Source organism: Adiantum capillus-veneris, chromosome 29 (assembly GCF_014529385.1).
Source record: "Adiantum capillus-veneris isolate H3 chromosome 29, ASM1452938v2, whole genome shotgun sequence".
In the NCBI taxonomy this organism is placed as follows: domain Eukaryota; kingdom Viridiplantae; phylum Streptophyta; class Polypodiopsida; order Polypodiales; family Pteridaceae; genus Adiantum; species Adiantum capillus-veneris.
This window is the reverse complement of record NC_140959.1, coordinates 103,707,049-103,723,324: the sequence shown is the minus strand read 5'-3', so window position 1 is coordinate 103,723,324 and position 16,276 is coordinate 103,707,049. Positions and strand designations below refer to the sequence as shown.

Here is a 16,276-nt window from a genome sequence, read left to right as displayed (position 1 = left end):
ATGGCTACTTCGGTTGCTGATATTGGTTTTGTTAATACATAAGAAGATATTAGTTTGAGTTTTGTATCATCAATATTATTTAGTCCTAATGTGTTCGCTGTTTCTAAATCGATATCTATTTTTCATATAGGTTCTGATTTCAATGCATATTTTAGTAAGTAATATGATAAATCTAAATTGGTTACTTTTTGAATATTCATATGAGCTTTCCATAACAATAATACTCCTGCATGATAAGGGACCACATTTTTGTCCTCTAATGTTGTTTTGAAAACATTTGGAACAGTTATAAATTTCTATATTGTCTTGTTTGTTATTTTGAAATGATGTTAGATATGGATTAGATAATTCATATCCTCGTAAATAGGTATTTGTTTTTTCTATATATTTTAAGTTTTGTTTTTCATACTTAAAAAACAAGTTTCCACAATTGGAACAATATTTATATGATTTGATCGAATTAGAACAAATATTTACCCATGAATCAAAATCTAAATTAAAAACGTCAAAAGTTGGAAGTAAGTTTGTTTTTCTACGTAAATGTCTTATAATCTTGGTATGCTTTGCTTTTTGTTTTAGTTTGGATGCTTTGTTCGTAGGTAATAATTTATTTGTTTTCATCTTCAATTATGTATTGTTTAATATTATTTTGTATATTTGGTGACCTTAAGATTTCATTATATTTATATTGATAGGTATATTATTTGTATTGAGCTTAGACTAATATTCTAATTTGGAAAGAAAATCTTTTTGATCTTATCAAAATACTAATATTAAAATTTGTTTTTTTATAGGTGTTTAAAATATTTTTAAATATGACATACCTTGTGTTATAGTCAAATGTTAAGTTGCTTTGTAGATGTTGAAGAGCTTCTTGTAAACTAGCAAATGGTAAAACTTAAGAAATTAGAATATAGAGTTATATATAATTTGATGCTAATTACCAAAGGAATGATAAGAGAACAATGCTTGACCAGCTTTGGTAAAGCTTTGATTGACATGTGTGGCATGTGATATACTTTTGACAGCACACAAGTTCTTGGTAAGCTTTATGTTTGCAATGCTATCTCTTGGACTCCACTTATATGCAAGGCCAAGGTGAAAGCCTTAGTCTATTTATTTTGTTTGAAAGCAAAGGCATGCATCTCTCCTAATCACTAATCCTTGCATTTGGAAGGAATGTGGCACCATACAAGAAATCAACCAAGGAAACAAGAGGTCTACCAAGGCAAAAGATTCAAGATTTGATGAAAAACAACATAATACTTGACAAAGCTTTGATTGACATGTATGCCAAATCATACCATAAGCTGATATGTGGTGGATCAACTTCAGAAATTGACGCATTGCAGACTCGCTGAACTTGGTCTAGATTCACTTTATGTTTTTCAGTGCATTTCTAGGAATCAGCTTCGCAAACTGATCGGGTACACATCTCGTATCTGATAAACGACGGATCAGCTCATTCCTCTGTTCCATGATGACAAGCTCCTTCAACTGCAGACAATTGGTTCACTTCCATCAAGCTGTTTGTGAGGACACAAGCAGGTTTTGAAAAAACAGGGAGTAGATGGAAGCACGACCAGATGGTATTATAGGTGCTTACCTCTCCAGAAAAACAGGGCATGGGGCCCCCAATTATGTAGACTGGGCACACTGATGGTGGTAACGTTTCTGGTATGGTTGATGCTCGAAGGGCTTGGCAGTCACGAGCAGGGCACGTTGTCAAGAAATTAGCGGTCTTGCCGGGAAAGCACCGGGCTTATGGCTGTGAGAGTTTGTGAGAGAACCCAACAAAAACTATATGAAGGAATTAAACCATAGATGCCATGAAGACTAGGGTTTGGAAAGAAGTGCAATCAAAGAAGACCCACTCTTCCTCTCTTGCACTCACACACACAAAGAAAGAACACAAAAGAGAATGTCAAAACAACACAAAGATGAAAACATCAAGGCTATGGTCATATTGTATCATGGGTAGTATGAAAGGGTTAATAGATGAGTTAATAGCATTCAATCTTGGCTGACCAAATAGGCTACGAATTGTTCTTTGGAATTGTAGCTTTGTGCTTACCATAGTATATATATTTTGTCTAGTGATTGGGATTAATTGTGTGTACAAATCCTCTTGCTTCATAGCAAGATAACTATGCTTACATCAAAAGAAAAATTATAGTCTATGAGAGGTAGTATGATGGGATCCGGTGATAGAAGTATTTCATTAAGCCTTTCTGGGCCAAAGAGAAACACTATACGTTGTTGAAAGTGTATTTTACGGCTAATCCATACGTTAATTCTAATAGATTGTACAGAGTGAAAGCGATAGAAATGATCATCATGTGGGTTATTCATCTAGGATAGTATGTGAGAAATATAGATATGAGAGAAGTGAAGACATGAGAATTTTCTCTCCCAAGCCCTATTCTTGCCCTTAGGCAATAAGGATACTGCGGGGAGAGATGTACCTGTAGCAAAGAGAACCTAAAATTTGTAGAGAGGATGAATTACTAAGAGTGAGAGAGATAGGTTTGGTTAAGGAGATGAGATTAAATATATATATATATATATGTTGGATTAGAGATGAAAAAGAAAACAACAAGAAATCAAGAAAACATCAATGTAAAACACATCTTACTTGACAAACCCTTTGGCACCATTATTGATGGAGAGAGAAGAAGAGTGGATAATTCCACTTTGATTGATACATCAAGTGCAAGACCTTCTTTGATTAGAGTTGATCTTCCAAGGTTAGCTTGTTGCAAGAATGGCTAGTCTCCCTCTAGGAGAAAGTGTAAGCTTGGGCTTATGTTAATGGGGCTAAGTACAATTAGGCATTACTACTCACTCCCTCAAGAATTCCTCTCATCAATGGCTTGAATGCTTGAGATCCTTCCAAGGAAGAAGAGGTCCCCTTTTATAGGTGAAGGGAACCCCCAAGGGTTTACACAAGAAGAGAGGAGCCAGTGTGAACAGGAATTGGAAAAGTTGGAAATGAGCTGCCCCTGCATGATGTGGGCAGATTGGGGTCCAGTATTTTGATCATATCTCCTCAACCGTGGCTCCAAATAAAAAAGTAAAAATCTGGGCAAAAACTTCATCTCATTAGCTACGATTTTTATTTTAAAATTGTTTTCCAATTCGGATTGGAACCTTGTGTAAAAAATTCATCAAAATAGGGTCCATTTATGGCAGCAAAAGTCTTCATGTGGTCTCCTTAGCCTAGACTTTCATTTAATTCAAAAGGACACCTCATGCCATATGAAAGCATGACATTGCTCCTTGACAAAGTTTTGTAATCATGCTTGCAATAATGCATTAAAATAAGCGTATCTTTGAAATCATGCCACCTAGTGTCCCACTAGGATTTGATTCTCTCCTAGTAGCTATTTAAAAAGAAATATAAGAAAAGTATAAAAAATACATAGAATATATATATATTGGAGTTTACCCTAGATATAGGATCTAGCTAGGGTGTGAGATGATAATGAAATAGTAGAAATAAAGAATCAATGCTTTTTGCCCCAAGTTAAAGAGGCGGAGCTATTGATGCTTTTCCCATAGTATTTTCTGATGGTAAAGTAAGGATATGTTACCCTTGAGAAAAATAATAGGATGAGATAGAAGGCTTATTATTATACTTAAATATGCATATGTACACTATAGGAAATATAATTATGTATCTAAAAAATTATAAGATAACTCTTGTAGGATGCGTTCCCACTTTGTACGTGTCACAGCACGACAACGCAGGTGATTAGCAGTGTAAGGAATGCAACACAAACAAACGAAGAAGACCTAGCTAATGTAGGACAGAAGTCGTCTTGCGGGAATGCGGGTTTCGGTGAGCATCAGCCCGTGCCTCGTACGAGTTGTTTTATTTGGAGAGTTGCTTGGCTTGGATCCACAACATTGGAATACAAGGTCAATGAGTGTGAGGTCCTTTGGGATGGGGAATTGATGGCCTACGAGCCAGATGGGAAGATTACGGGCTACTTAAGTGAAACTGATGATAAGGAGCGTCAGGTGGAGCCTGCCGACTCTCTCCCTTCGGACAATGGGGAATTGCCAGTGTCCGTGAACATGCATGACTCAGAAGCTAACAAAGGGCTGATGCCCAAAACCATCCACATTCCACTCCGGAATGGATTGCATCCATACCTCACATGCTCTGGCCTCCAGGCAACCTGATCTGAGCTTCCCCATCGAGCTTTTCCCTGACCGAAGACCAATGGGAGCACGCTTACAACCAAAATGAATAGGTAGGCCTCTTGTCGGCTCGAAGCCCTCGAGGCCTCGGAGCATGAAAGTGAGCTAGTAATGGGAGGCCGAGAAGAGGTGGAGGGCCCCGGAGTGTTCTCCAAAAATGGGACCCGTAATACTCACCCCTCTCGCAAAAAAGCTCGATGTCCTCATCGAGTGTACATACATTATCCATAGAGCAATAACCCCCATCTTCCGGGCGTAGCTTACATTGTTGGACACCACTCGAAGCCACATATGCAGTGTCATCCACTGCCATAATTTTAGTCCAAGAAATCAACCAAACGAAGTCGCTCGATCGCCATCCCCGCATTTCTGATTTACCCATCAACGCATTACCCTGCTGGCTACAATAAGCATATAGTTTATTTGCGGCTTCGATACCCAGAATCCAATGGTGCCATCTTAACCAACACTGTTGAATGAGAAAAGCTGTGTGCATGATCACTCTCCAAGCATACCCATCGTCATCATTGACCGCGCATTTTCCGGTCGTAGCTCCAATCCAAGGCACTAGCCAAACGAAGCAACTCAAATAAAACGCGGGCTGGTGCTCACTAGAGCCCGCCCTCTCGCAATATGGATCGTGCCTTACATTGGCCAACTTTTCCTCCCATGAATATTTGAGCGACACCTCCCCTGGTTCGCATGACCAGTCAAAAACACCATTCTTTTCAGTACCTCGCAAATAGTAATCCACCTCGCTGATCAGCCCTCTTCAAGGAGGGATAAACCATCGGCCAACCACCTATTTTTCTTGCTGCCTGATATGCCAGGCATGGTATCGAGTACACTCTACCCGTCTTGCACTCTCTCGTATTCCGCTTCGTCGTGGGGGAATGCAGCTGCCATCTGTGGCTTGTAGTAAAACAAGGCCCTGCTGATCCATTAGGTACACCACATGGCTGCTTACCTCTCGCTCATCAAGACTAGAGAACGGCTGTAGTTATGCATCAAGCCCCAGCCATTTTGCATCAAGCCCGTGCTTTCATCTACGTGAAAGACCTCGCAAAGCTGCCCGCTCGTAGGGCCACCATTGGTCACTGCCACACTTTGGCTCAGGATTCTCAAAAAAAAAAACCAGTCAACTCGCATGTCTTTACCTTCAGTTGGCCCTGCTCAATCCCATTGAGAACCCGTTAAGGGGCTCCTTATTCATAAAAGCAGTCAGCCCCGGCCGCCATACATCTCTCTCACCGTTCCATGCTGCTCCTCGTGAGCATAAGGTGCCAATAGCACAAAATGAGCATAAAAAAAAATATGGGTTCTATCTCCCGATAGGACCTCCAAATACTGAGCAGATGAGCAAAGGCATAGCAGGCTTCCCCAAGCAACATGAGCCCCACCCTCTCTCAGCAAGACTCCCCTTCCCTTAGCCATCAGCGTTTTCAACCATCGCCAAAAGGACCTTCCTCTTGGCGCTTTCCAGAACCTGCTATGGCCATCCCAAGCCCACCTTGCCCTGGCGTTTTACCCCATTGGCAGCAGCACCGTCAAGAATCACTAACACTAGGATTTGCTTGCAGGTCTGTAGCGTTTTCAGCATGCACTAACGCCAGGAACACATCATTGGATCAACGTTTTTTATCATCAGTTGTACTAGAACCTCCGTAGCCGGTAAGGGTTTATTAGCACCTGAAAACCTGCAAATTTCAGCAAGAAAACCTCTGCTGTCCCAGCGTTTTTCAGCAAGGAACTTTCTCCCCAAAAACGCAACCAAAGAGCAGATTACAGCAGCGTTTTTTATCATCCTCTCGACCCGACAAAAACAGTCTTTTTTTCAGCCATGAACCCATCAAGAAACAGTCATTTTCAGCCACAAAGAAGTTCACAGATTTCAGCCTAAGTCGTCGTCGTCATCACCGTCATCACCATCGGCATAGTCCCATTGCATCAGTCCATTGCATACGCATTGTACATCTTTGTGCAATCAAGTAGACCACTCTCGCCGACGAGAGTGGGGCCTTCGGAGGAGGGTTTTACAACCTCTTGGGTGTCATATCTCTTCTCTCTCCTTCTCTCAGTCTCATTCACTTGCATGCACAATGTCCACTCACTTTGTGTTGTGATCATAGCACTCCCCATAAGACGGAAATCTCTCTCTTTCCCTAAGAACTAAAAGGAACCTTGAGCAATAAAGATCACTAATCTTGAGAAAATACAACATTTATTCCACTACACCTAACATTGGTATCAAAGCAAGGGGGCCCTTGAGGGTTGGGACCCGACATCCCTGTGTCATCTCTTCTCTCTCTCTCTCTCTCTCTCTCTCTCTCTCTCTCTCTCTCTCTCTCTCTCTCTCTCTCTCTCTCTCTCTCTCTCTCTCTCTCTCTCGTTCTCGTTTCTCTCTTTGTTTCAGTTCAGTTCAGTTCTCTCAAGTGAAGTAAAGTGTCCCTTGTGTTTGTGTGCGGAGTACTAGATCCAAGACATTGGTATCAGAGCAGGGACATAAGGAGGCAGGCACCCAGCAATCAAGCAGCACCTCAGCAAGAGCCCTAGCGTTTTCTCAAGAAGAAGGCCCTGATCAGCCTGGCGTTTTTAGTTTTCAGTAGACAACCTAGCGTTTTCAGTTTTCAGCCTTGAAGCCGTCATCATCGACACCATCGTTGTCGTCGCCATCTTCATCGTCGTCGAAGTCCCTATCTTGATGACGACACCATCACCATCGTCATCGCAGATCCCTATCTTGACGACGACACCTTCGTCATCGTCATCGCAGTCCCGGACTTGACGACAACACCATTGTCGTCATCGTCACAGTCACCATCGTCGTCGTCGACAAAGACCAGCAGTACCCGTCGTCGACATCATCATCTTCTACATAGACCTCGTCGTGGACATCACCGTCTTCGACATAGAACCGTCGTGGACATCACCGTCTTCGACACAGTACCGTCGTTGACTTCATCGTCGTCGACAAAGACCCTTAGTACCTCGTCGTTGACTTCATCGTCTTCGACATAGACCTCGTCGTCGACCTCCCCGTCTTCAACATAGAACCCACAGAACTTGTCGTCGACATCATCGTCTTCGATATAGACCCCTTCAGTACCTTAGTAGCATTAATACCCTTCAGCATCAGCATCATTGTAGTCGCATTTGTGCAAGAATAAAGAAAGTACTTGATTTGGCAACAGAGAAAGGGGGCCCTTGAGGGTTGGGACCCGACATCCCTGTGTCGTCTCTTTTCTCTCTCTCTCTCTCTCGTTTCTCTCTTTCGTTCAGTTCAGTTCAGTTCTCTCAAGTGAAGTAAAGTGTAGGTTTTAAGAATTGGATGCAAATGCCAAATGTGGTCCCATTATCAAACCATTAGAACTTCTTGATGAGCTGTCTAGTGAAAATCTCGTCTCCTGGATGCGTTCATTGTAGCATATTCCTAACATGGCTATTGCAAGGAAGCACTAGGATGTTTTTACCAGATATGAAGGAAAGTACTTTCTCCAAATGCAATCACCTATGCTTGCCCTTATGTTGCCCTACATGATGTGCCAAGGAAACTTCTCGAAACCAGAAAAATTCCAAATTTGGTGCCGCTATCAAAGCATGGAAAGTTCTATTGATGAGCTTTATATCCCAAATTGCGTCTCTTGGAACACATTAATTGCAAGATGCCTTCAAGGTGAAAGCATAGGTGATTGCATTTGCCACCTCCTTTGGCATCCATATAGACTAAGGCATTGCCACCCATTCGCATCGTTAGTCAGGTGGGTCCGAGACCCCCATCCTTCCATACCAGCCATCTGGCCACCCTGTTCCATGCTGCTCCCAATGAGCATCAATTTCCAGTACCAAAGGACGATCATAAAAAAGAATCTGGGTTCCATATCCCAGCACCCCCAAGTAATGTCATTTTCAAACACACACTCGGCCCACACTTTGTCATATCCCTGCATCTCTTTCGGCTCTCTACTCTAGATACCACCTGTCCATGCTATCGGGACCATTGAGGAGGTCGCCCGCTGTATTGCAGGACACCTCGAGCAAAGGGACATCCATACATGTGCATTCATGATAGGACCTGCACCCTCTTGCTCAACTATATCCTAATGACGACCACTCCCAGAGGGTCCACTTTAGACCGTCTCGGCTCAGCGACTAAACCATAATAGGACTTAGAATCCCTTCCATTAAGAGTCTCCATAACCACAAGCATGACCTGATCATCGTGCATTTCTTTGTCCAAGGGACTTACACCTGACACGTTTCCATAACACAGAGCTGGCTGTCCCGTGATTGAAATTACCAGCATCTGCATACCCTTGTCATGCATCTCTTCCTCGAAAGGGCTCGCGCCCGCTACTTTTCCATAAAACAGACCTTTGTCACGCCTTTCCTGGTTTTGCCTGCGTAATATCCCCGGCTCACCCTTCAATACCACAGCTCGCCTTTTGTCAACCTTATATGGACAGGTTCAGGTGGTTCTACCCGCGACCCCTGACCGCTGGCCTTCTTTGTCGATACCCATTCTGCTTCCCCTGCGCTCTCGGGAATAGTCTCCCACAAGGAAGCCGGTACTGTCGGATAACCTGAAAAACGGCACCCCACGCGACCCCTCCAACAACCTTTCCTGCCCTTGATGCCCACAAGCCAACAGTCACCTCCTAGCACTCCCCCCCACTTCCTTCATTCGCACAATACTCACTGTGTGAGTCTGGCTCGCTGGTCACCGATTTCCTTAGTTCTGGTTTTCTAAACACAGCACCATCATGCATAAATCGTTCAGAAGCCTCTCTCCACGAAAGATGCAAATACAGGATGGTTATGAGGACAAAGTACAGGTGAGAACACATGTATGTAGCCTTCTGATTGAGATCTCACAATACTCATAGCCTAGCACGCTAGTTGATTAAAGGGAAGATCAAACAGATTCTAAGGTTGTCGCATTTGATTGGAACTAGATGATGAATAGCACGAATGTCGAGAGCGTACGAGCACGCTGAAAATAGCTGGACAACATCATTTTCATCACCTCGTAATTGCGTTTTTTGGGTGGACAGTAGCCTCTTGGCTTGTGATTTCAACAAAGGATGAAGTTACCTCCTGCTAGGCAAGCTGAAAATCACTGGACAACACCGTTTTCATCACCTCGCAATTGCGTTTTTGGGTGGACAGTAGCCTCTTGGCTTGTGATTTTAACAGAGGATGAAGTTACCTCCTCCTAGGCACGCTGAAAATCGCTGGACAGCACTGTTTTCATCCCCTCGCAGTTGTGTTTTTGGGTGGACAGCAGCCTCTTGGCTTGTGTTTTTAACAGAGGATGAAGTTACCTCCTATTAGGACACCATCTCATCGTGGTTCGTATGGTCTCTCACCAGTGATTTCTATAGTACATGGTATCTTTGACATCAGCTTGATCATCTACTGGCGTACAGTCCTTGGGAAATCCATTCATTGTAGCCATCACTAGGCGGTTGCGCACTCCAAAGGAGGTGGTGACTCTTCCATTTTCTCACTAACGGGTGGCAAACGACAATGAGCAGGCGTCGTCGACAAAGACCCTTAGTACCTCGTCGTTGACTTCATTGTCTTCGACATAGACCTCTCTGGCTCAACTGAAAGGACTGCTCACTGTTTGCACTCGCAACCTGTAATGACGACAAGGATGCAACCCCACTGTAGGCTGCACCGAGACCTGTATTTGCGTATGAATCAGCCCTATTTTTATTGTTTTTCCGTATCGCATTCCTTACGCTGCTTATCACCTGCGTGCCTTGCTTGTGATTACCAAGCCCACTCTTTGTCATATCCCTGCATCTCGCCCGGCTCTCTAGCCCGGCTTCCAACTGTCCATGCCATCTCGACCATTGAGGAGGTCGTCCGCCACATCGCAGGAAACCTCAAGTAAAAGGACATCCAGTTCTTTGAGTGCACCATATTTGGCCAGTCAAGACAGTCCCGGAAGCTTAAGCTGCCCATATCTAGGCTTCGCGCATCTCCCACCAATGGGTACCTTTTCGAGAGTACCATGACTGATAACTGGCCAATTGTGCCATCCTCAGCCCCATAACTGTGCATCCATAACATGACTTGCATTATCTTACTCAACCGTGTCCTAATGGCGACCACTCGTGGAGGGTCCACCTTAACCTATTTCAGAGCAATGAATAAGCCATAAGAGAACTCAAACTGCCTTTCCTTTTGAATCACTATAACCACTACCATGACCCGGTCACCATGCAACTCTTCGTCAAAAGGGTTCGCACCCGCTACGTTTCCATAAAAAAGAACTTTGTCATGCCTTCCCTGGTTTTGCCTGCGTAATATCCCGAGCTCAGCCTTCAATACCACAGCCTGCCTTCTTTCAACCTGATTTAGACAGGTTCAGGTGGTTTTACCCACAACCCTTGGCCGCTGGCCTCCTCTGTCCATACCCGTTCTGGTTCCCTTGCGCTCTCGGGAATAGTCTCCTCATAAGAGGCGGGTACTGCAGCATAACCTGAAAACGGCACCCCACAAGGCACCTCCAACAACCTATCCTGGTCTTGATGCCCATCGACCAGGCCTAGCGGGTGTTCCGCTTCATTCAACAAATCTTGGACTTCTCCGAGCCTCACCTCTTTTTTAGTCCCATCATCCAGCACCTCCATAGGCATAAGCATTTCCATGGATCCTGTTTTGGGCGCGGCACATTCTTGTTCCGCACTAGTTTGCTTTTCCCAGTCATGCGGGAGGTAGGAGTCAACAGTAACCTTTTTGCACTCCTCCCCACTTCCTTCATTCGCACAATACTCATTGTGTGAGTCTAGCTCGTTGGCCATCGATTTTCCCAGTTTTTGCTAACAACAGCACCGTCATGCATAGGCCAACTGTCACAAGCTGTCGCATACTGGCATTCCTTCCTTGATCGAAAGGTAGGATTCCATAAGTTCCTCCTGAGGCTCCTCTTAGTAGCTTTACATATGGCTTGTAGGTCTATTCCCCATCCCACAGGGCATGAACAGCACCACATTCGGCTTCATGCAACAGTTTTTCCTCACAATAGGCCTCGACATAGCCGAGAAACATCGCATCCAGCCTCCTCGACAACTCTTCCTCGCTAATTTCTTTTCCTTCATCCTTTTTGAGGTTTCTCGGCTGGTCTCTCAAGTGGGACTTGAGCCCACATCTTTGTATGTGAGCAAGGGTGAGCCGTGGTGCTCAGAATCCTATTCTATTTCTTTTTTATAGAGCCGTGTTGGCTCTTTGAGTCGAGGTGAGTTACCCCTCACTCACGGAATACTTATTGAGCTGGATTGACTAGTGACGCCGGCCACTATAGACCCAGACTTAGTTTAGGGTTTAGGGTCGAAGCCCTCGAGGCCTCAAAACATGACAATGTGCTAGCTTCGAGAAGCCGAGGAGTGGTGAAGGGTCCCGAAGTGTTCTCCAAAAAGGGGACCCGTAACACTCACCCCTCCCCAAAAAAGCTCGATGTCCTCATCGAGTGCCTCTACATCATGAAAAACATCATAAACCTCATCCTCTGAACATGGCGTATAGTGCCCAGTACCACACACAAGCATATACTTAGTGTCCTCTCCTACCATAAACTTAATCCAAGCAATCAACCCATGGAAGCCGATCGGCTGCCAGCCCCACATTCTAGAATTGCATGTCGACGCACTGCCTTGCTGGCTGCAATAAGTGTACCGTTCATCTGCTGCCTTGCTGGCGTGACTCCAGTGACTCTATATTAGCCAACACCGCTTAGTGGGCAGAAATATGGGCATCATCACTCGCCAAGCATACCCCTTATCATCACTGACCTTGTATTTCCGTGTTGTGGATCCAAACCAAGCAACTCTCCAAATAAAACATACTAGATGCGGTGCGGGCTGGTGCTCACCGGAGCCCGCGCTCTCGCAAGACGAGCCCTGTTTTACCTCAGCCCTGTTTTTATCGTTTGATTGTGTCACATTCCTTACGCTGCTTATCACATGCGTGCCCTTCTCGTGACTACTAAGCCCTTTGAGCACCAACCATATCAATAAAACTATGACCATCAGTGTGCCCACTCTACTAATTGGGGGTCCCATGCCCTGTTTTTCATCTTCTGAAGTCAATCACTCTGATCGTTTTTGCGTATTCCTGCATCAGACAGCCTACTCGTTGTCCTCTGTCTAGTCTCCTTCTGGTTCAGCATAACCTGTTGCCTCGTTGTGCCCGCCAGCTGATATATACCAGTCCGTGTGATTACCAAGCCCCTCGATTCGTGTTTATCTTGCTCATCTCTTGTTCGTCCAGCATGTTTTACTCTAGGGGGAATCCATTGGCCATCTATGGCCCGCATTCAAACCAGCCCCAGCCGATCCATTAGGAGCAATGATTGTCCTTGTTTATCTCGTCTATGTAGGCCCAAAAATGACCCTAATCCTTTTGGCTTAGCTTTGCATCGACCAAGTTTGTTCCACCCTGCTGATATCTCCGTATCTCCGCGCATGCAGATCATATCATAACCGAAAGCATCACAGCATTGGCTACCTTCTCCCGGGTGCCATATGACATTCTTCCAACATTTAGTTTCTCCACATAAGTGGTCCAAAGGAGCCAGTGACCCCGCTACGGAGCCCCAGCCATCATGCATCAAATCCTTGCTTTCATCTACCTAAGAGACCTCGCAAAGCTGCTCGCTCGGAGGGCCACCATTGATCATTGCCACACTTTGGGTCAAATTTCTAAACAAAAAACCAGTTGACCCACATATCTTCACCTTCAACAAACCCTGCTCAATCCCATTGATTAACCCGATAGGGAGCTCAGTATCCATACATTTAGGCAGCCCTGTTTGCCATCCATGACTTCGACAACCACCCAATTCAGTAAGCACCATATAGTCTTTGCTCAGGGTGTGAGAAACAACTTCCCACCCATTCCCATCGTTAGTCAGGCAGATCCGAGACCCCCATCCCTCAATACCAGCCATCTGGCCCCCTTGTTCCATGCTGCTCCCAGTGAGCATCAGTTTTCAGTACCAAAGGACGAGCATAAAAAAGAATCTGGGTTCCATATCCCAACACCCCCAAGTAATGTCATTTTCGAACACACACTCGGACCACACTTTGTCATATCCCTACATCTCTTTCGAGTCTCTACACCGCATACCACTTGTCCATGCTATCAGGACCATTGAGGAGGTCGCCCACTGTATGGCAGGACGCCTCAAGCAAAGGGACATCCTGCCCTCTAAATGCATTGTACCCAGCCATTCCAGCCATTCCCTACGTAGGGCCACATACCTCTCAAGGTGCAAGCATAGGTTATTGCATTTCCAGAAAGTACTTTCCTTCCTATCCGGTTAAAATAGTCTGGACATGGTGGCGCTGTACCTTAAGACTGCAATAAAAGGGGTTCTATTGCTGCTTGGCTTACTGCGATCTGCCTCATTGACAGGGAGGTTTTGACAGTCCTTCCTATCCGGTTAAAATATCCTGGACATGGTGCAAATCCTGCAATCATTGTGCATTCCACTAGAGGACATCCCATCGATTACACTTGCCCTTGGTAAAATTGCACCACATTTGGTATACATCTCGACCTTAGCCTTTCAAGGTGTAACCATAGGTGATAGCATCTAGAGAGATGCCTTGTCCTTCAAGTAGGAAGCATAGGAGATTTCATCTAGAGAGAGACCTTTTGTTCGCAGCTGGTGAAAGTAGTACATAACTTCCTTGTTAGAGCCAAGTTGGGCTTAAAACATCTCAGAGCTTCCTTGCCACAACATGCTCAGTAGCATAAGGACACACGCCTTCAAGGTGAAAGCATAGGTAATTGCACATGCCTTCTGGCATACATATAGACCAACGCATTGCCAAGCACAGCGTTTTTACAACAACCCCTGATTAGCAATCTCATCATGAATTTTCTCACGCATGTGAAAATCTATGTAGGGCCACATATCTCTCAAGGTGCAAGCATAGGTGATTGCATTTGCAGAAAGGACTTTCCTTCCTATCCGGTTAAAACAACCTGGACATGGTGGAGCTATACCTTAAGACTGCAATAAAAGGGGTTCTATTGCTACTTGGCTTACTGCTATCTGCCTCATTGACAGGGAGGTTTTGACAGTCCTTCCTATCCGGTTAAAACAGCCTGGACATGGTAAAGTTGTACCTTAAGACTGCAATAAAAGGGGTTCTATTGCTGCTTGGCTGACTTCTATCTGCCTCATTGACAGGGAGGTTTTGATAGTATTGAGCTGAGTCATAGTTTGCCTTGCAATCTCAATAGTCTGGGGTATTTTGTAAAGGATGAGACTTGAAAGGTCTTATTGTCTCCAATGACCCAAGTACAGCAAGAAAAAAACCAAGAATAAGACCATCGTCTCTAGCTGAAAAGCCGTGTTGTTATAGGACCCTCCACACATCCAACAAGTTAAGTCTTCGAGAACGTCATTGTGAGCTCAATGCACATGCCATCCTTGACCCTCTACCTAAGAGAGTGAGCTCGCACGTGATTGTGTGTGTGTGTGTGTGTGTGTGTGTGTGTGTGTGTGTGTGTGTGTGTGTGTGTGTGTGTGTGTGTGTGTGTGTGTGTGTGAGAGAGAGAGAGAGAGAGAGAGAGAATTGTACCTGCGTAAAAGATTTCTCTCGAAGGGAAGCCACTAACTTGGAAAAGGAAGGTTCGAAATTGAATTGTGTGTGTGTGTGTGTGTGTGTGTGTGTGTGTGTGTGTGTGTGTGTGTGTGTGTGTGTGTGTGTGTGTGTGTGTGTGTGTGTGTGTGTGTGTGTGTGAGAGAGAGAGAGAGAGAGAGAGAGAGAATTGTACCTGCGTAAACCACTAACTTGGCAAAGGAAGGTTTGAAATTGAACGTCGGTGAGAGAGAATGAAAAGTGGCGATCTTATTTGCGCCTTTTGGTTGACGTGGCATAGCTCTCCTTTGAGCTTTTAAAAAATGGTCTTTGGGCTAACTACCCTAAAAATATTTCACTTTTTTCAAGTTTGATGGTCACAAAATTAATAAAACAATGCTATCTTGGTTAACTCAATTCGACGATTATTTTGCTGGCAAATCTTTCACTGAAAAAGATAAAATTAAATGTGCCATTAATCAATTTTCTGGTCAAGCCTCACTTTGGTGGAGCGTGCTTCGCAAAATGGCAGAACGACCATCAACTTGGGACAGTTTTCAATAGCGGGTCAAAGATTCCTTCCTACCCCCTCAGTTTGGTCTTCATGCTCATCATGCTTGGGCCAGATTCTCCTGGATGCAAGATGACACTATCTCTCGTTACACCGACCGCTTTTGGGAACGTCTTCTACTCCTCCATATGGTAGAAGAAGTGCCTGCAAAGTCTCTCCAACACAAATATGAAGATGGTCTGCCCAATGGTATACAGTCAAAACTCAATTCTCTTAAACTAGCGTCTCTTTATGAAGCTATATCCTTGGCCTACAATGCTGAGAAAGAAATCAACTCTATCGTCCATGAAGTGCACAACACGTGCAACCCCAACCATCCCAATTTTCAACCTCGCAGTCAATGGGGTAACACCAACCGCAATCGCAATCGCAACGATAATAATTTCAATAGGTATATTTCAAATCCTTGCACAAATAATTACACACAAAACCATCCACCCCCTTCTCCCCATAGTCACCAACATAATCATCGCCCACAACACAATTCCACCACCCCACCCATACACACTGCACCTTACAAATCAAACACACATTATCATCCCAACCCCCCTACACGTCGCAATGGTGTTTGGTGCTTCAAATGTCGCCAATACGACCATGTTGAAGCCAACTGCACCAACAATCGTCCACCCAGTCCTCGCCAACCCACAGCTTGCATATATACACAGCATCGAAGATGCATCAAAACCCCTCGACAGTACCATCGCTGACTGGACAGCTGCAACACCACCTCACGTACTAGGTAATCCAATTTCAATTCATGCCTTGCTTTGTGTAATGGAATTTGCCTATTAAATTTGAGAGTAGCGGAATTTGATGAGAGTACTTTCAAGAAATGATTTTGTGAGCATAGCGGGTTGACATAATTGAAGATAGCAACATAATCATAGCAATTAGT

General features: G+C 44.5%; 1 pseudogene; it reads right to left on the bottom strand.

Moving 5' to 3' along the window:
* Positions 1-12,432: 12,432 nt before the first annotated feature.
* Positions 12,433-13,225, bottom strand: LOC147419687 (uncharacterized; annotated as a pseudogene).
* Positions 13,226-16,276: the final 3,051 nt, after the last annotated feature.